General features: G+C 40.9%; 1 long non-coding RNA gene across 1 annotated transcript; it reads left to right on the forward strand.

Annotated features, from left to right (window-relative positions):
• Nucleotides 1-1449: 1449 nt before the first annotated feature.
• LOC145525832 (uncharacterized) lies at nucleotides 1450-16941 on the forward strand. The gene is made up of 6 exons (XR_014068435.1): nucleotides 1450-1480; nucleotides 10919-11003; nucleotides 11366-11491; nucleotides 13084-13192; nucleotides 13311-13468; nucleotides 14749-16941. It is a non-coding gene; the product is annotated as an uncharacterized LOC145525832 (long non-coding RNA).
• The last annotated feature ends 5428 nt before the right edge of the window (nucleotides 16942-22369 follow it).

Below are 22369 nucleotides of genomic sequence, written 5' to 3' on the forward strand. Positions count from 1 at the left end.
GGCTCTGAATAATTAGTCACTGCCAGACCTGGAAAACATAGTTATGATGTTGAGTTAAATGGGCCATTCTGAGGGTAAAATGATTAACTTTCTGTAAGATATCTCCTGCATAGACACCAGCTCTGTCATGAAGCAAGCAGTTTCATCTGCCCTAATTAGTCTGAGAACAAAAGGTAGAGGGCACATCCCAAATGGTAATAGTCTGAAGAAACTCAGCAGCTGCCTTTGTTTACAGGTTTGTAAACAGAGTCAGATGGAAAGATTTTTAAAAGAGCAGTAAATGGCAATCCACATGGATAATGAATTGAATTAATGTAGCAATTAAAGTTTATTAGAATGAAGTATTACCCTTATAGAGAAGCTGACAATGATGTAAAAGATGAAGATCTGCTTCCAAAACTTGAGGTTTAGCAAAGGAAATTTAAATTCATAAGGGGTTATAAGGTCCATTCTGAATATGAATGGCTATGCAAGACAAGACTGTTGAGGTTTAAGAAGTAATCTTAAAAGAGTGAAGGACTTAGAGCAAGGATAATTAAATATTACTCATCAGGAATATAGGTTTGCCTTAGACAAAGGATACCAACTTTTCTGCTGATAAAAGAATCTCTGATGGGGTTGGGTGGGGGGTGATGCTTTGTTCTTAACGTGAAAAAGAAACTTGCAAATTATAAATACTTCACCTGAAATGCAAAAAGCAAAGGAAAATGGAAATGTAACTGGGAAAGGTGATAGTGTGTAAATTATTTTCCAAATGTAAAATGAGGCACTGAGAGGTGAAGAAAAGCTAACAGCAAAGTTAACCTCATTCTTAGGAGGCAGCTGATATTATTCAATCCGAACACACAGATTATACCCAAAACAAAAAGTGAGTCCTATTCCTGATTTTTTTCTATTGCTCATTGGCTCAAAATTTGGGGCTCAGGAGGAACTTACTCCAGAGAGAATGACATATAGTTCCTTAAGTTTTACTATTACCATTTATCAGAATTTCATTATGGAATTTTCTTCTCTGCTGGAGATTATTATTATTATATCTGGTATACTATCAGTGGTACACAAACATGAAGCAGTTTTATTTTTCTCTAATGACCATCCCAACAAATGCTGTGCTGATTTTTTTTTTCTTGTCATGGTTGTAGACCTCCCAACAATGTCCTATATCCCTGATCCTGTTTGTGATGCCAATTGTCTTGCCGTTCACACTGTTCACTGAACCCAGAGCAGGCAAGGCATGAGCTAAGAGGCTGGAAGGAGACTCAAGGAGCCACAGGAACTGCAGACAGGTTTATTCTCTCCTGGCTGACACAGCAGCCGGAGCAGCAACCATGACATTGTCATAATGTAGCCATGACATAACCATGGCACAACCTCATATAACATAACCATGACATCACTCCAGTGTAGCCCCAACGCAGCAGCAGTCAGGGCTTTCATGGTGAAGCTCTTACAAACATACCGCCCAAAGGAGCCTGACCAAGTGAGTCCTTTGTGACATTCACGCACAGTGCTAGAAGTGATCTCAGCCACTACAGAACTGTGCAAAGTGTTTACAGAACGTGGGACGTGAGCACGTGGGGCAAGAGCGCCTGGCTGGTGCCCTCTTGTTCATGGGAAACGAACAAATGTTCCACATGTCTTATGTGGAAAACATCAACTTCCAAGTTATTTTAGGCTTAATTTAAAATTCCACTGATTCAAACCTTCCCCTATGTGTCCAGATATGCGGTTTGAAGAACATGACCTGGTAATGGGGTGTGGGTCTGCTTTTCGATTCTTCCGGTCTGATCCTTACCTTGAAGTAGAAGAAGGACTTTGGTCTACTCCTGAAACACCTCTTGTATCCCCTCCTAAAGGACTTTGGAAGTTATTAACTCTAGTTTCTCACTAGCATCATCAAGGACCTTCGAAAAAATATCCATACCAGGGCTTGTCCTTAGTCTCACAAATAATTTTAACAGTGACTGAAAAAAAGGGCCAGGTGTCTATCCTTTTAAAAGCTACTGGTTTTGTCCTATTAGTTTTGACTGGCTTTGGTTTTCATGGCAGTATTGACTAACTGTTGATATCCTCTTTGTGGCAGGCATGCAAGTGGCATAGCTAGGGAAAGGGGTATGTATAGAAAAGTACTTCAGCAAACTCCCTGTTATACACAGAAAAGCATATGATTTGACTCCATCCTGACATCTTTCAAGCTTCTTCTCCTGATCCCTCCAGAGTATAATCAGTGACATTTTGGTACTGGGGCAAGAAGATTTGCCCCAAGGCTGACTCTCTTGAAAAGCAAAATGACTCTTCATCAGCCACACTCTATAGGGTCTAACTGAACCTCAGGTTCTCCGTGTACACAGGAAGTGGTGAGGTGGTAAGCAGACAACTCCCCTGAGGCCCTTATTTCTACTCTGACAGCTTTCTCCAAGTCTCTCTTCCCATTGTTCAAATGGTACCAGGGTCTGTCAGCATAGTGTCTACAGCTTGCACAGATGAGCCAGTGATGAAATACCACGATCTGCTTTCTGGCATAGCCCAATCTTTACAACTGATTTAGTCAATGCTATCTTCAATTTGCTAGAGGTAAAGAGGAGAGCTCATGCCATACTGACTTCAAAGTTCAAGAGCTTTCCACTAGGCATTAATGGAGGTTAAAGAAAACCAAGAACGCAGGCAGTAAGATGGTGGGAATACTTAGGTCAGTAATCCCATGTTGGAAGCACACTCCAGGCATGGCCTTGCTATCACATTATAATCTGAAGGACTTGACGTGTCTCTACAATGTGTTCTGAGCATTCTCTTGTGTTACATGAAAACAAGGCCCAATACAGCATCTTCAAGCATAGCAACAATGAATAATTTAGGCATAACACTGAAGTAGATACAGAAATTCACTGTCCGAACGATTACAGAATACTTGATACAGAAGGAAAGGGCATAGTTCCCTTCTCAGATGCACAAGTAGTATAAAGAGCATGTCCTTTAGGGGAACTTTAACACACACAATTTTTAAGCATCACAAAGCTATTAATCAAGTATGATGTCACAGTGAGAGATTCATTTGAATTTGTTTTAAGGAAGGAAAAAACTTCAACAAGTTGATTATGAAAAGATTTATTTACACCGATGAGAAATTTTTACCTATGCAGCTTGGCACTGGATTCTAAAATTGTCCAAATATACAGAACTGAGAAGGACTTTTAACCAACCTCTCCTCAGGGACATAGCAATGCTTTTGACTTAGGTAGTCACCTAGAACTGATGATCTATGTATGAGAAGTCAGTGATTCCACTGTGAGGATGGTGCAGATATATAGGAAATCAAAAATTTAAATTTAAGGAATAGGTATCAAATCAATAAGTAGTTGACATATATACACTCAGTTCAGTTCAGTCGCTCAGTCGTGTCCGACTCTTTGTGACCCCATGGATCACATCACGCCAGGCCTCTCTGTCCATCACCAACTCCCGGAGTCCATCCAAACCCATGCCCATCGAGTCAGTGATGCCATCCAACCATCTCATCCTCTGTCGTCCCCTTCTCCTCCTGCCCCCAATCCTACCCAGCATTAGGGTCTTTTCCAATGAGTCAACTCTTCGCATGAGGTGGCCAAAGTGTAAAAAATAGATAGCTAGCAGCAACCTGCCTTCTAGCAGAGGGAGCTCAGCTCAGTGCTCTATAGTGACCTAGATGGATGGGATGGTGGGGTGGGTGGGAGGGCGGCCCACGAGGGAGGGGATGTGTGTATATGTAGAGCTGATTCACTTTGTTGTACAGCAGAAACTAACATAACATTACACAGCAGCTATACCTCAATTTGAAAAAAAATGTTTAGTAGAATCTCAAATATTAGAACAATTTTCCTTTTAAAAATTAGTGAAGGTACTTCTTCTATCAATAACAGCAGGCTGGACTATTTAAGTCAACTTTCCCAGCAAAACAACTGGAAAATATGGAGAAAACATTTTAAATATTTCAATACATTGGGAATAACAAAGCACACAAAATTGACAGTGACAAATTAGAAAAAAGAAGAATCTAGAAAGATGGGGTGGAGGAACCTATTTGCAGGGCAGCAGTGGAGACACAAACATAGAGAACAGACTTGTGGACACAGTGGGGGAATGAGGGGCTGGGACGAACTGAGAGAGGAGCACTGAAACATGTGCATTACTGTGTGTAAAGCAGTTAGCTAGCGGGAATCTGCTGTATGATGCAGGGAGCTCAAACCTGGTAATCTGTGACAGCCTCCAAGGGTGAGGTAGGGTGGGAAGGGGTAGGGAAGTTCAAGAGGAAGGAGACATGTATACCTAAGGAAAGATACACCCATCTGAATGCAGAGTTCCAAAGAAGAGCAGGGAGAGATAAGAAAGCCTTCCTCAGTGATCAATGCAAAGAAATAGAGGAAAACAATAGAATAGGAAAGACTAGAGATCTCTTCAAGAAAATTAGAAATACCAAGGGAACATTTCATGCAAAGATGGGCACAATAAAGGATAGAAATGCTATGGAACTAGCAGAAGCAAAATATATTAAGAGGTGGCAAGAATACACAGAAAAACTATACAAAAAGATGTCAATGACCCAGATAACCACAGTGGTATGATCACTCACCTAGAGCCAGACATCCTGGAATGGAAAGCAAGTGGGCCTTAGGAAACATCACTACGAACAAAGCTAGTGGAGGTGATGGAATTCCAGTTGACCTATTTCAAGTCCTAAAAGATGATGCTGTGAAAGTGCTGTACTCAATATGCCAGCAAATTTGGAAGACTCAGCAGTGGCCAAAGAAAGGCAATGCCAAATATATTCAAACTACCACACAATTGCACTCATCTCATATTCTAGCAAAGTAATGCTCAGAATTCTCCAAGCAAGACTTCAACAGTATGTGAACCGAGAACTTCCAGATGTTCAAGGTGGATTTAGAAAAGGCAGAGGAACCAGAGATCAAATTGCCAAAATCTGCTGGATCACAGAAAAGCAAGAGACTACCAGACTACTTTACTTACTGCCTGAGAAACCTGTATGCAGGTCAAGGAGCAATATTTAGAACCAGACATGGAACAATGGACTGGTTTCAAATTGGGAAAGGAGTACATCAAGGCTCTATATTGTCACCCTGCTTATTTAACTTTTATCCAGAGTACATCATGAGAAATGTCAGGCTAGCTGAAGCACAGGCTAGAATCAAGATTTCTGGGAAAAATATCAATAAACTCAGATATGCAGATGACACCACCCTTATGGCAGAAAGCAAAGAAGAATTAAAGAGCATCTTGATGAAAGTGAAAGAGGAGAGTGAAAAGGTTGGCTTGAAACTCAACATTCAAAACACTAAGATCATGGCATCCAGTCCCATCACTTCATGGCAAATATATGGGGAAACAGTGGAACCAGTGAGACACTTTATTTTCTTGGGCTCCAAAATCACTGCAGATGGTGACTGCAGCCATGAATTTAAAAGACACTTGCTCCTTGGAAGAAAAGCTATGACAAACCTAGACAGCATATTAAAAAGCAAAGACATTACCAACAAAGGTCCGTCTAGTCAAAGCTAAGATTTTTTCCAGTAGTCATTTATGAATGTGAGAGTTAGACCATAAAGAAAGCTGAGCACCAAAGAATTGATGTTTTTGAACTGTGGTGTTGGAAAAGATTCTTGAGAGTCTCTTGGACAGCACGGAGATCAAACCAATCAATCCTAAAGGAAATGAGTCCTAAATATTCATTGGAAGGACTGAGGCTGAAGCTGAAACTCCAATACTTTAGCCACCTGATGCGAAGAGCTGACTCATTGGAAAAGACCCTGATGCTGGGAAAGATTGAAGGCAGGAGGAGAAGGGGACAACTAGGTTGAGATGGTTGGATGGCATCACCGGTTCAATGGACATGCGTTTGAGTAGATTCTGGGAGTTGATGATGGACAGGGAAGGCTGGCATGGTGAAGTCCATGGGGTCACAAAGAGTCAAATACAACTGAGTGACTGAACTGGACTGATGGATGATTCATGTTGATGTGTGTCAGAGACAAACACAATATTGTAAAGCAATTATCTCCTGATTAATTTTTTTAAAAAGAAGGAAATTGAGAGGAAAATTCTGGGGTGGAGACTGCTTTCCCCACAGAGATGACTAAATTCTGGAACACATGGCTGAGAGGATAAGAAACTAAGTAATACCTGTGATGGTCAAACAGAGCATGAGGAAAATTTGATACCCTGGTCCACTATCCAGGAAGGACTCTGGTACATTCCTCAGGCTTTAGTTCTAGGTGGGGAAATCATATGTCTCTGTTGACTGAAGCCCAGTTTGAACCATCTCAAATTCCTGAGAGTGCATTAAGCTGACTCAGGTTCACATCTACTCCAACTTACCTGACCAAAGTAAATGTAAATCCTACATAGAGAAAAATCATATCATTCAGAACCTTAAATTGTGTCTTGAATTATGAATGGTCCTCTATCAAATATCAAATCACACAAAAATGTAAGACATTGTAAACAAAAACAAGAGAAATACACCAGAGACTCTGAATAAGGGTTACCAAGTGTAGCTTTTAAAACAAGTATGCCGTCAAGGAAATGAAAAAGAAAAAATGAGAATTGGGAAAATAAACCAGTAATTTTTTTAAAAAAAATCAAGTGGATGTTTTTGACCTTAGAAAAATGTAGCAACTGAAATTAAGAATACAATGCTTGCTCTTGGAAGCTTGCACTGATTCAATCATGTCAGACTCTTTGTGACCCCATGGACTCTAGCCCACCTGGCTCCTTTGTCCATGGAATTTTATAGGTAAGAATACTGGAGTGGGTTGCCATGCCCTCCTTCAGGGAATCTTCCTGACCCAGGGATCAAACCCACATCTCTGGCACCTACTACATTGCAGGTGGATTCTTTACTCCTGCACCCCCCGGGAAAACCAAGAATACAATGAAAAAACGTGAAAGTGAAAGTCGCTCAGTCTTGCCTGACTCTTTGTGATCCCACGGACTATACAGTCCACGGAATTCTCCAGGCCAGAATACTGGAGCGGGTAGCTGTTCCCTTTTCCAGGGGATCTTCCCAACCCAGGGATGGAACCCAGGTCTCCCACATTGCAGGCGGATTCTTTATAAACTGAGCCACAAGGAAAGCCCAAGAATACTGGAGTGGGTAGCCTACCCCTTCTCCAGTGGATCTTCCTAACTCAGGAATCGAACTGCAATGCAGGTGGATTCTTTATCAACTGAGCCACAATGGATGAGTTTAAAAACATTGTTAGACACAGTTGAATAGAGATTTAAGGAACTGGGACATGAGTCGGATGTAAATATGCCAAATATTAAGGATGGAAGTACAGAGAAATCAGTGAGTAAAATGCAGAAAGAACATAGAGGACAGGGGATTACAGTTAAGTCTAACATAAAGGTACTTGGAGTTCTAGAGAGATAGGAGAGAATGAGCATAGCAATATTTAATGTGATGTTGAGAATTTTTCAAACTGACAAAAATCATCAAATCACAGATTCAAGGAGAATTCTAACCCCAAGCAGGATAAACCTAAGTGGGATTAAACCTGCCATGGTACATCATGGTAAAAGCACTGAAACTCAAAAATAGAAAAGTAATTTGTAAAACAGTCATGGTAAAAATATAAATTAGCATAAAGAAGCAATAAACTCATTCTTAGGAAACCCTATTAAAGATACACTATACAAAAGATATATCTTATGCACGAAGTTATTCATTGTAACATGATTTGTGACAGCAAACAGTTGAGAATAAACTACAAAAGTCTATCAATAGAGAACTAGTTGAATAAAGCACAGTGCCCGCACAAGACACTACTCTGGGACGTTCAGACATTGTATGCCTCTCAATATTATGTAACACAAAGTATGCAGCACAACTTGTGAAATATCCTTGCCAAAAATAATTGACCCTCAATCTTAGTGAGTCTGTAGAATCAGCTTCCAATTTATAGGATATATGGGGCTACAGGAACAAACAAATGACACTTCAAGAAAACAGACTAATCCAGAATATGGGACATCCTCCAGGACAATAAATTCAGGTCTTAACAGGGCAATGGCATGAAATGAAAAAAGTGGTAGGAGGGAATTAAAACAGTGCTTTTGCACAATGAAGGAAACTATAAGCAAGGTGAAAAGACAGCCTTCAGAATGGGAGAAAATAATAGCAAATGAAGCAATTGACAAAGAACCTCAAAAATATACAAACACCTCATGCAGCTCAATACCACAAAAATAAATGACCCAATCAAAAAATGGGCCAAAGAACTAAACAAACATTTCTCCAAAGACATAGATGGGTAACAAATACATGAAAAGATGCTCAACATCACTCATTATCAGTTCAGTTCAGTCTCTCAGTCATGTCCGACTCTTTACGACCCCATGAATTGCAGCACGCCAGGCCTCTCTGTCCATCACCAACTCCTGGAGTCTACCCAAACCCATGTCCATCGAGTCAGTGATGCCATCCAACCATCTCATCCTCTGTCATCCCCTTCTCCTCCTGCCCCCAATCCTACCCAGCATTAGGGTCTTTTCCAATGAGTCAACCCTTCTCATGAGGTGGCCAAAGCATTGGAGTTTCAGCTTCAACATCAGACCTTCCAATGAACACCCAGGATTGATCTCTTTTAGGATGGATTGATTGGATCTCCTTGCAGTCCAAGGGACTCTCAAGAGTTTTCTCCAACACCACAGTTCAAAAACATCAATTCTGCGGCGCTCAGCTTTCTTCACCGTCCAACTCTCACATCCATACATGACCACTGGAAAAACCATAGCCTTGACTAGACGGACTTTTGTTGGCAAAGTAATGTCTCTGCTTTTAAATATGCTATCTAGGTTGGCCATAACCTTCCTTCCAAGGAGTAAGCGTCTTTTAATTTCATGGCTGCAGTCACCATCCGCAGTGATTCTGGAGCCCAAAAAAATAGTCTGACACTGTTTCACTCATTATCAGAGAAATGCAAATCAAAACCACAATGAGGTACCATCTCAAACCAGTCAGAATGGCTGCTATCAAAAAGTTTACAAACAATAAATATGGGAGAGGGTGTGGAGAAAAAGGAACCCTCTTACACTGTTGGTGGGAATGCAAACTAGTACAGCCACTATGGAGAACAATGTGGAGATTCCTTAAAAAACTGGAAATAGAACTGCCATATGATCCAGCAATCCCACTGCTGGGCATACACACTGAGGAAACCACACTTGAAAGAGACACGTGTACCCCAATGTTCATCGCAGCACTGTTTATAATAGCCAGGATGTGAAAGCAACCTAGATGCCCATCAGCAGACGAATGGATAAGAGAGCTGTGGTACATATACATGACGGAATATTACTCAGCCATTAAAAAGAACACATTCACATCAGTTCTAATGAGATGGATGAAACTGGAGCCTATTATACAGAGTGAAGTAAGTCAGAAAGAAAAACACTAATACAGTATATATATATATACACATCACTATGCAAGGAGATCCAACCGGTCCATCCTAAAGGAGATCAGTCCTGGGTGTTCAATGGAAGGACTGATGTTGAAGCAGAAACTCCAAAACTTTGGCCACCTGATGCGAAGAGCTGACTCATTTGAAAAGACCCTGATGCTGGGAAGGATTGGGGGCAGGAGGAGAAGGGGATGATAGAGGATGAGATGGCTGGATGGCATCACTGACTCGATGGACATGGGTTTGGGTGGACTCAGGGAGTTGGTGATGGACAGGGAGGCCTGGCGTGCTGCGGTTCATGGGGTCGCAAAGAGTCGGACACCACTGAGTGACTGAACTGAACTGAACTGATGTATATATATGGAATTTAGAAAGATGGTAACAACAACCCTATATTTGAGACAGCAAAAGAGACACAGATATAAAGAACAAAATTTTGGACTCTGTGGAAGAAGGGGAGGGTGGGAAGATCTGAGAGAATAGTTTGAAACATGTATATTACCATATGTGTAATAGATCACCAGTCCAAATTCAATGCATGGGACAGGGCACTCAAAATCCGTGCACTGGGACAACCCTGAGGGATGGGATGTGGAGGGAGGTGGGAGGGGGTTCAGGATGGGGGTCACATGTACACCAGTGGCTGATTCACGTCAGTGTGTGGCAAAAACCACCACAATATTATAAAGTAATTAGCCTTCAATTAAAATAAATTAATTAATTTAAAATAAATAAAATAAAAACAACTACCCAATGATTCATGGGATTTTTTCCCTAATTGGAATAAACTGATTATAAAGACAGGGAAATCCAAATAATGTCTAAGCAATCAACACTAAAAGAAAGCGTGGTATTGTGCTTATGTAAGAAAATAATCGGGATTTTAGAGCTGTGTCCTAAAATATTCAGGGGTAAAATGTCATGAGTTCTGGGATTTGCAACAAAACTACAAAAGAGGAAACATAAAGCAAAGGTGACAGTATTGATCCTGATCATTGATAAATATGTGTCATGACTATATGAGATTTCCTTATGACCTCGTGTATTTTTCCTAAAGTCTCACAGTGAATTTTTGAAGTGAATGTGTTTCCCAGAGGTGAGACCTCAGAGTGTCGTAACAATTAGATGTGCATTCAGACATGACTTCTTATTGCCGATACTCACATGTCCTGCATGTCAGGCTCTGTTCTGGGGAACAGAGGCTGGCCCAGGCACTTGGCATCACAAGCTCACAGTTGTGCAGGAGTGGGGGTGAGAGGGCAGACAATGACAGAAGAGCACGGAAAGTTCAGTGGTGGGCACGCTCAGGATGCTTTGGGCCCACACAGTAGGAAACACCTAGCCCAGAACAGGAGTGGGCAGCGGGTCAAGATAACCTTCTTAGGGTGTCACCTATGCTGAGATGTGAAAGATGAGCAGAATTTGGCCAAGGAAGTAAGTGGATTTTTTTCTAATTACAGGCTAAGAGAAACTCAGTCCAGACACAAGGGACAGAAAGAATGCCACACGGTGTCTTTTGTAACCAAGGCCATTGTAGTGCAAAAGGTAGGTTCTGCCCCTACTCACTCTTCACAATGAGTCTAATCGCTTGTGTACAATGAACGCCTGTAACCTGGAGCACCTGCCCTCAAGACTTGTAAGGTGAACTCTTATCTGAAGCCTACACTCTGCTTCAATGTACAAATAGTACACCTTCATTGAACCTCAGTTTCAGCTCTTCTGAAAGAAAACTGACTCTGAGGTGACCTCTGCGGGGCCCTCCAAGTGAATTTTGCACACCCCATAGAGTTTATACTTTGAGTACACCTTTCCTGAACATACACCCCATCTTTGGTTATAATCTGTCTAACCAGCTTCACACGATGTGGTAACAAACCAACCAACACAAGCTTCATTTTCTTATACAGTTTTGATCTAGTCACAATCCCCTGGCAAAGGTACTGACAGCCCTATTTTGCGAGTGAGGAAACGATGAGGAGACAATAGTTCAGGAAGATCAAGAAACTTGTTGGCAGTAATGACCTGAAATTCTTGTGAGTGAATTCAGTTATCCACTCCCCTTCGCCAACATCCTCAAATGCATCCCGTTAGCTTAGGGTTACATCTGAAATAGTAGTTGCAGCAGAAATTGGGTTTATAGTTTCCAGTATTAGCTATAGTACTATGATTAGGGGCTAGTAATTCTCCACTGGTTGGAGACCAACTGTTGCAACAAATCTGGAAGTACTGGTTGAAGCGAAATGTCATCATGATCAGTACAAGACACTTTCAGAGAGCTATAGTGAACAAATTAGCAATTTTTGTTGAATTTAACTTTCCTCACAAAAATATGCTCTGTGAGTTCATAATCCAATTTTTTAGGAATCGTAAAATATGTAAGAATATCACCTTTCTTTTCTCTCTCAGCTTCAGTCATCCCTATATCCATGTCATCACTGGTCCTTGATTGGACTTAAATCTCCAGCATGGTCCATGAAGGCATGAAATACCATCCTAGATAGAGACATACCCATTCCTAAGAGCAGAGAGAATGGAAAAATGGTTATGTGGCTTAAATAAATTAAGTAACAGTAATGCCAACACAATCTATTCCCACAGTGAAGATAATTAAACATCCCTATTCAGATATCTCCTGTTCTCCATCAATTACCAGATCAGCAAGAAATCACATATTCCAGCTGAGCCACCTGGATCATTGTAGAAAGCATCTATGCTTGTTTAGCCAGCGATGCTAGGAAGAAGGCAGGGTCAAGAATGTTCCACTGAAGCAAAACAAACTTGCTCCTGGTTTTATTAGCATTCTAATTCTGATTCAGTGAAGCCTGAACTATGTGGCATTTTTGTTTTATTTAAAATGTGGAAGGAAACAGAGTGGGATGATGAGTAAAATAAGTGATGGGGATTATGAGGAACAAACCTCCAGTTATATAATAAATTATAGGGATGTAATATATGGCACAAAGAATAGGTCAATAATATTAGAATAACTTTGTATGGGGACAGATGGTAACCAGACATCATGGTGATCATAATGTATGCAAATGTCAAATCATTATGTAGTGTACCTTAAACAAACATGATATTATAAGTCAACTATATTTCAATTTGAAAATTTGAATTAAATTAAAATGCAGGAACGCTCTTCAAATCAGAGTGCTGCTATGCTAACAACAGCTTCTACATCAGGGTGAAACTAGAATATTCTCTATCAATAAGGTAATAGCGAAGAGCTGTTATTGTTAGTCACTAAGTCACGTTCAGCTCTTTTGCAACCCTGTGGACTGTAGCCCACCAAGCTGCTCTGAGCTGGCTCTAAGAGCCTGCAGTGCCATCTGGGATCCCGGCCCACTCTGTCTTTCTGCTTTGTCATCCAATGGAGCTGCCGGATAATGGCCGCCGTGGACTCTGTACTCACACAGATCCTTCCAGGCGCCGAAAGAGGTGGGAGGCGGGCTTCTCCACACACTCTCATATTTACAGGAAGGAAAGTCCTTTCAAGTAGTCTCTCAGGAGAGTTTCCTTGCTGTTTAATTGATTATAATGTAGACACAGCCCAGCTTCAACTGATGACTGTCGCTGATAACGACTTTGCCATGATTGCTTTGTCTTGTCAATTCCCTTGAAGGCTGAAGAGAAGCCCCATGAACCATATGCATTCCTAATACCAGACAGAAATTGAAGTCTTTGAACAAGGCAGTGTGTAGGGAGTGCCAGGAGGCAGAGAGAGCTGCTAGGTATTTAAAATAGTTCATACCTTCCACTCCTTTGGTCACGCGATACCCCTATGTGCCATCTTTATGCTAAAATAACAGCCTCACACTTACACGATACTCGTTCTTTCATTGCCTAAAGAAAACAAACCTCAAGGATCACCCAGTATCTGGCTCCAGGTCTTGGACATCTGGGTGAGGCACAGTTTTCTTCATGGGGTCCATGTTTGCAACCGTATGGTTAAGAGACCAGTTATCCGCCCATAACATGAAAATGTGCCCTGGAAGAAATGGGAGAAGGTAAGTGCCACAGCAGCATGTGTGTGGACAGAGTGGAAAAGAGGCAAAGCAGAGAGGTACACACTCCCCCTTACTCAGCTGGACAAGAAGGGTGAAGACCCTGCTCCAGTGGCACGGTCAGCCCCAGGACGGCCAGCTAGAGGTCCGGGTTCTACCCCTGGGAAGATGCCCTTGCTTGCTGTCAGTGGACTGACCTGCTTCTGCCCCTGGGGGCCAGCCCTTGTGCCCTATCCTCCATAGACCTGGTTCTGCCTCGGAGAGGGTCTCCCTTGTCTCTTGTCCTCCACAAAAGCGGTTCTGCTCTCTGGGTGGTTCATCCTCCCTGACTATACCTAAGGTAGACAGTGTGAGACCGCTTTTCTGAAGTATGCACTGATTTAGCCACCCCATTCTTGTTGTCCCAGGTGCAGAAACCTGCGGTTTCCCTTTGGGTTTAGTCATCCAGAAGATGTGCCTGGCCAGGATCAGATTTTATTTGGCAACACAGTGATGCACAAACTTGTCACACCCGTACAATCATTCTCATGGTTTAGTAACTACAGATAAAATGTCTGATTCAATGTGGTCTTTAATTCTGTACTTTTTAACCCCATCTTTTCAAAACTTGCATCTTAACAAGTGCAGAGGTCTGTCCTTTGACCTCTGCCCTCTGACCTTATTCATCTCCCTTAGTTTAGTGGTCCCTACCTTAAGACTTTTGGAAAGTATAGTCTTTGTTGGAGAAGTTGCCACCTCTATCCAATCTTTACATACAGCCTTACCTCTCTTTCACTTAGAAATAATTAACAATGGAGGATATTTGCAAGTGGCCTGAGGCACCAAGCTTATTAATTTTATCTTCTGATAAATCTCCTGTTTCCCTGCTGCTTTATAAACTAACTTTAGCTTGTAGGGCAGAAACTGACTTTTCCAGCACTGCAAGACTTCAAATTAAAAGGCTCTCAGGGAGGTGGGAGAGGAGTTCAGGATGGGGAACACATGTAAACCCATGGCTGATTCATGTCAATGTATGGCAAAAACCACCACAATATTGTAAAATAATTAGCCCCCAACTAAAATAAATTTATTAAAAAAAAAATAAAAGACTCTCAATCAACTCAACTTTCAGCGTATGGGTAAAAAATGCCTCTCTTAGCAAAGTCTGTTTTCTTTCTCCTTGTTCTCACAGAGGCCACATGCAGACACTTTGTCTCTTTCTTATAGAACCTTAGAGAAGGAGTCTATAGACAGCCAATAAATCTCCATGCACTGAATTTTTCCCTCTCTTTCTTCTAAATTAGATCAGAATATAGTCTGAAACCCAAGAAACAACTGGTAGTTGGATCAAGTATTTTGTGACTGCATAACAGGTATTACCAACTTCCCAAATGGCAGAGCTCCAGCCACCACTGTCCTTGTTGTGTCTACTTCACTCTGCAAGTTTTATATTTTATGGTCTGTTCCTTATGGCACTGCGGAACAAAATGTGTGTCATATATCTGCTCTAAGCTTTAAATAACAGGGTATCTAATTAAAAGTAGTTTAAATTATATGAGACTTATTATCTCAACAAACCCAGAGACAAGATATTTCAGAGGTTATTGTAATCACTGGCAATGTTATCAGGAGCTCATAGTTCTTCCCCACCATCCTCAGTGGCAGGCTACTCTGCCTATGTTAGTGTCTAGTTTTAGGGGCTCCACGTACTATCTCCCACACAGCTTCATCCCACATGCAAAGAGAATAAAAGCATTGGAATATTTCTCTCTTCAATCAAAGCAAAAGTCTTTCCCAAAAGGCTTACCATTTCATCATATTGACCAGAGTGACCTCTCATGTCTATGCCTGTCAAGTGAATGAAATTACAGTTACTGATTTGATCAAATCAATATTCATCCCCTTGAACTGAGGAAGGGCCTATAATCCTGAAGAATCTTTGAGTTAAAAATGCAGCTGGGAGTTGTTCGATAGGTAACTATATATTCCAATAGCCTAAGCTCTTATTTTAGAACGGAGTTCCTCAAGGTCAGTCCAGAAATCTAGTGTTCTGATTAATACAAACACATGCCTGGGCCTCACTCAGACCTAAATTAGCAGACTCTCCAGGGTAAAGTCCAAGAGCTTGCATTTTAAGAAGCTCTTGAATTATTTTTAGCACATTAAAGACTGAGAGCCACTGAAAAATCTTTGGGACCTCATCTGATGAAAAGCCATACTCTAATGTCATCTGTACAGAACACCATTCTTGGTAAATATTTAGTGGAGTTCAATTACTGTCAAATTCAGAAACTGATGAACTTTCTCTTCTTTTATTTTTTTCTTTTTTTCTATTTTTATTTCCAGAAAGAGCCATCTAATTATGTTATTATTTCCTGTAGGATTAAGCACTTTTCTCTGTGCACTGTGAGAACTCAATAAATGTGATTTTAAAGGGACTAATAAAATTAGTCTTCTACTAATTTTATTCCCTGAAAATCACTAAGAAGAAATGTAATTTAAAACAAAGATAAAACTAGAAAGGAAAAATACAAATTAGAAATCAGTTACTTGTTTTATTTTTCTCTGGACTACCCTTGATGGAAATTGAGGTAGAATCTAGACTGGGACTGAAATAGAGGTAATAACATCATGAAACTTAGTAATTTTTAAACATTAGTCATTTGATGGCCACACAGAACATTCTTCTCCAGGGAAGGTTAACTTATTTCCTACTTCGCTTACCACCCAGATCTGTGCAAGTCTCTCATCCATTGTGGATGGTTGATTTCCCGTCATGGGGCAGAATGATAATAAGAACTAATAATAAGTTCCAACTAGTGCTTACCATGCCCTAGGAGCACATGTTCAGGAGCTTTATTTGTGTTAACTCTTTCAATCCTTGTTCAAATAATTTGAGGCACCTGCATGTGTGCCTGCTAAGTCGCTCAGTCACGTCCGCCTCTTTGTGACCCCGTGGACTGTAGCTGCCAGGCTCCTTTATCCACGGGATTCTCCACACAAGAACACTGGAGTGGGTTGCCTTGCCCTCCTCCAGGGGATCTTCCCAATCCAGGGATCAAACCCGCGTCTATTACATCTCCTGTACTGGCAGTCGGGTTCTTTATAATTAGCATCACCTAGAAGCCCAAGTTGAGGCACATATCCTCATTTATGTCATAAGCCCGGTTTTACAGGTGAGGAAACTGAGGCAAATGAATAACCTAGTCCCTCATGAGGAACAAGATGAGTTTTGAACTCAAAGTCTGGCTGCAGAGACTGTTTTTATAACCACAATGCAGTTGACACCTCTCAACCAACACCGCAAACTTGTTCTATGAATCCCTGGTAGCTTGCTTTGAGTTCTTAACATTTTGTAGTTACTTTGAAGCATCTGAAAATCAATAGAATACATTTAAAATTTTGAGTTCCAGCTTTTGTCAGAAAAATCAGAAAACTTGTGCTGAAAAGATTAGGTCAGGGCCTTCCCTGGTGGCTCAGTGGTAAAAAAAATAAAATCTGCCTGCCAGTGCAGGAGACACAGGAATGCATGTTCAATCTCTGGATTGGAACATTTCCCTGGAGAAGGAAATGGCAACCTGCTCCAGTATTCTTGCCTGTAAAAACCCATGGAAAGAGGAGCCTAGAGGGCTACAGTCCATGGGATCACAAAGAGTAAGACCCGACTGAGCAACGGGGCGTGGACACTATAAGTACCATACAGTCATTTTCCCATTATTAGTGAGAGAACGCAAGATGGACCAGGAACACTGGTGCTTCATGGAAAACGAAAGAGTGCATATTGCTTCAGGTAACTGAGGAGTCTCCTAAGTGACGTCCAACATGAAAAGGCAGCTAGTAATGTGACATAGGTGGAGTGCTCTCATGTCACTGCATGATCCCAGGTTAATTTCTAAAAGCAGGGAGCAGGGGGAAGTTTCCCCTCAGACTCTAAGAGCACCCTGTTGAAGAAGCCTTGTTTGAATCCTATTTTGACATCTGTGTATCCTGAGGCTCAGATTGCCCTAGGACTCCATCTAATGTAACACGGACCTGCGATAGCAGACTCAGGACTCAGACTGGCCACTCCCTCCAAAAGCCAGGGTTCCTCCCACCAAACCTCCCAGCCTCAAGTCCTACCACCTCCTTGGTATGTCTGATAAAATGAATTCAATGCATTAAGATCAAGTTTGGTACTTTCTGTGTCTCAGGAACTCTAGTTCACTTGAAGTGGAAGAACCCCAGGGTACTTTAAGCTATTTGTTCCTGAGTCCATTCTTATGTCAGTAATTAAAGGTGAAGTGACTTATTTTTGCAGAGTGAGGATAAACTTTCACTTCAGTTCAGTTCAGTTGCTCAGTTGTGTCTGACTCTTTCCGACCCTACGGACTGCAGCATGGCAATCTTCCCTGTCCATCACCAACTCCCAGAGCTTACTAAAACTCATGTCCATCAAGCCAGTGATGCCATCTAACCATCTCATCCTCTGTCGTCCCCATCTCCTGCCTTCAAATTTTCCCAGCATCAAGGTCTCTTCCAATGAGTCAGTTCTTCGCATTGGATGGACATAGTATTAGAGTTTCAGCTTCAGCCTCAGTCCTTCCAATGAATAGTCAGAACTGATTTCCTTTAGGATGGACTGGTTGGATCTCCTTGCAGTCCAAGGGACTCTCAAGAGTCTTCTCCAACAAACACCACAATTCAAAAGCATCAATTCCTTGGTGCCCAGCTTTCTTTATGGTCCAACTCACATCCCTACATGACTACTGGAAAAACCATAGCTTAGACTATACTGACCTTTGTCGGCAAAGTAATCTCTCTGCTTTTCAATATCCTGTCTAGGTTTGTCATAGCCTTTCTTCCAAGGAGCAAGCATCTTTTAATTTCATGGCTGCAATCACCATCTGCAGTGATTTTGGAGACCAAGAAAATAAAGTCTCTCACTGTTTTGACTGTTTCCCCATCAAGCTGCAATGAAGTGATGGGACCAGATGCCATGATCTTCATTTTTTGAATGTTGAGATTTAAGCCAGCTTTTTCACTCTCCTCTTTCACTTTCATCAAGAGGCTCTTTTGTTCTTCTTCACTTTCTGCCATAAGAGTGGTGTCATCTGCATATCTGAGGTTATTGATATTTCTCCCGGCAATCTTGATTCCAGCTTGTGCTTTGTCTAGCCTGGCATTTCTCATGATGTACTCTGTATAGAAGTTAAATAAGCAGGATGACGGTATGCAGCCTTGGTGTACTCCTTTTCCAATTTGCAACCAGTCTGTTGTTCCATGTCCAGTTCTAACTGTGCTTCTTGACTTGCATACAGATTTCTCAGGAGGCAGGCCAGGTGGTCTGGTATTCCCATCTCTTTCAGAATTTTCCACAGTTTGTTGTGATCCACACAGTCAAAGGCTTTGGCATAGTCAATAAAGCAGAAGTAGATGTTTTTCTGGAACTCTCTTGCTTTTTGTATGATTTAACAGATGCTGGCAATTTGATCTCTAACTCCTCTTCCTTTTCTAAATCCAACTTGAGCATCTGGAAGTTCACGGTTCATGTACTGTTGAAGTCTTGCTTGGATAATTTTGAGCGTTACTTTGCTAGCATGTGAGATGAGTGCAGTTGTGCAGTAGTTTGAATATATTTGGCATTGCCTTTCTTTGGGATTGGAATGAAAACTGACCTTTCCAATCCTGTGGCCACTGATGAGTTTTCCAAATTTGCTGGCATATTGAGTGTGGCACTTTCACAGCATCATCTTTTAGGATTTGAAATAGCTCAACTGGAATTCCATCACCTCCATTAGCTTTGTTCGTAGTGATGCTTCCTAAGGCCCACTTGACTTCACACTCCAGGATGTCTGGTTCCACGGTAATCACACCATCGTGGTTATCTGGGTCATCAAATCTTTTTTGTGCAGTTCTTCTGTGTATTCTTGCCACCTCTTCTTAATATCTTCTGCTTCTGTTAGGCCCATACCATTTCTGTCCTTTATTGTGCCCATCTTTGCATGAAATGTTCCCTTGGTATCTCTAATTTTCTTGAAAAGATCTCTAGTCTTTCCCATTCTGTTGTTTTCCTCTATTTCTTTGCATTGATCACTGAGGAAGGATTTTTTATCTCTCCTTGCTATTCTTTGGAACTCTGCATTCAAATGGGTATATCTTTCCTTTTCTCCTTTGCCTTTAGCTTCTCTTCCTTTCTCAGCTATTTGTAAGGCCTCCTCAGACAGTCATTTTGCCATTTTGCATTTCTTTTTCTTGGGGATGACCTTGATCACTGCCTCCTATACAATGTCAGGATAAACTTTACTGTGCCTTCAAATGTTATTCATTTTTTTTCAGCTTTAACCAGAAATTTGAAAGCTGACTGGTCATGCTAATTTCCATGTGAGGCTGCTGTAGGTCATATGATGCGGAAGGTCACAGGTCCTTCTAAAATGGATAAAATGGCAGGTTTTTAGTGACTCAAACACCACCATTTCTGATTAGCATATTTTTGCTTGTCATTTTATCCCAACGATGATATTATTTAAAGCATTACCATTCTCATTTTTTAAAATATACTGAGAATCTAATCAATGTCAGGATATCTAATACATCCTCACAGCATATACATTTTCCAAGTAGTCTTTGGAGGAATGAACTCACAGACTAAATAGCAAAGCCCTGACTTCTGATATTTATTCTGACATATGATATTTAAGACCCTCCACAATCCAGCACCAACATATGTCAGACCGATGTCACACACATACCTCGTAGGCCTGTGCATGGGGGTTTCACTACATAATTACATGGAGACTTTCTACCTCCAATCACCTCCTTCCTTGAGCTACAACCCCACAACTATCATTGCTCCTCTGACTACATCTCAGACAAAATGGATTCTAGGAACTATTTCAGGGCATTTCCTTCCTACTCCAACAGGATTCATCCTACCATCCTTGGTTCTGGCCTTTACTAACTACACTTAAATTTTGTTCCCATAATTATGTCTCTTCCACCAGATCATGAGGTCCCTGAGGTTGGAGACTGTGTCTTTGATTTGTGTTTCAAATTATTTTTATTTAGTAATTTTAGTTTTTACTTTATAATCTGTACTTATCACATTCTTTCAAGATAAATTGAAATATCCCTTCCAATCCTTTCATATTAATTAATCAGCTATTTTTTCCCCACTGGACTTTTTGGCTTTAAGTTTTTAATAACTTTACAATGTTATATATTGTCTATTATCCAGATACCACACTAATAGCTGATATATGTTGAACTATGGGCCAGATGTTCTCTGAAGCACTTTATATTCTTTTTCTCATTGAAAAAAAAAAAGAACTGGAGTTCAGATAAGTTATATAATGTGCCAAGATAAGTGGCGGGATAAGAATTCAGACTCCAAAGCTGTGTTTTCTCATCCACTGATCTACACAGCCTCTCAAATCTTTTTAATCTGCTCCTTTGATGTCAGGACATCATCAACATTGCCATATCATTATGCTTAAAAAAGGAGTTTTTACTCATAACAATATAAACCATTTCAAAATCCAAATGACTATCCAAAAGGAGCAGTAATAGGGAATGTCTTATTCATTTCCTTCTCCCAAAACCTAACATGATGCTTTTTCCTGGAATTGTTGAATCTGTTGATTTGATTTGATTGACTTCCTTAGATCTCTGCAGAAAAGTACAGAATCCTTGCCTAACAGGAAGCATTTTTCCAGAGAGACTGATGCTCCTCACAAGAGCAGGAAGCGTGTTTCCAGAGCTTGGATGTCTACTTCATGCAACACTGCAGGACGTGATCTGTAACATGTGTTTGATGCACGTTCCTCTTCACTCAGCTGGCCAGCTGAATCAGTGTTGGCCAAGATTCTGAAATTTTGGACTGATTGCATCAAAACATTTGCACTATAAACAAATAGCTTGAAATCACGCATATTGATGGCCTTGGATGAGTCTCCTACTGTTTCTTGCCACATCTTCCTTCTTCCTGAATGTCATCTAAGGTGACCAGGAGGCATGGGGAGGGCTCCTGCTTTGCTGACAGAGCATTCAGTCAGGACTGTGTTGCTAAAATCCGGCTTTATCAAGTTACAAGTAACAAGTAATTACCATGCAGCACATCACCTAGAGTGCCATTATGCACATTTACATATGGCTCAGCTGCACAGTTTAGACAAATATTTATCATCATCCTAAAGCCTGCCTTGCAAAGAGGAAACAGGTCAAGTGGCATTCTATCATTGTGCATCTCTTATTTTTTTTACACCAAAAATGAACTAGGCTGTTTTTATCTAGGACACGAAAACATTATGAAGGAAATATCCTCTTATTAGCCTTTCACGGAGGAAAGAAGCTCTAAAGAAACTTTGATTAACCTGAAGAAGAGACAATTCAGAGAGAATAAGAGAGCTGTTTTTGAATATGTGAAGACAGTCATTTAGACGAGGGAACAAACTTGACTTCTATTGCTCTGAAAGGTCATGTTCGAAAACATAGGTCAGAATCTCAGAATTACAAGGAGACAGGTCTCAATTCAATCTAAAGTGGAATTTAAAAAAGAGGAATCTGTTCTTCTAAAGTTGAACTTTTCTTACTGATTATATACAAAGTTTTATAGCATTGACTTTGCAGATTTGGAGAGTTTTTTACCAAATAAATCAAGCGTCCACCTGAATAAGTTGCTTTTAAAATGGCCACATTGGAAATTTAAAAAGTTATTCCAGAGAGGCTGCCCTTGACCAGAAAGAGATCAGAACACCTCTTTGAACTGTGGACCATTTTCTCCTGAAACATCTTTGTGATGGCCAATCTACCCCTGATGATTCCTGAATTGGTCAAAAGGTATTCTGACCCTTATCTCTCCCACAAATGAAGTGATCAATGCAGGTGATGAGACTTTTGAGGAATCAGAATTTCAAAATCAAAATCAAAGTGGCACTTTAACCTTTGAGA

This window comes from Giraffa tippelskirchi, chromosome 11, assembly GCF_054371585.1.
Source record: "Giraffa tippelskirchi isolate mGirTip1 chromosome 11, T2T-mGirTip1v1.2.pri, whole genome shotgun sequence".
Taxonomy (NCBI): Eukaryota; Metazoa; Chordata; class Mammalia; order Artiodactyla; family Giraffidae; genus Giraffa; species Giraffa tippelskirchi.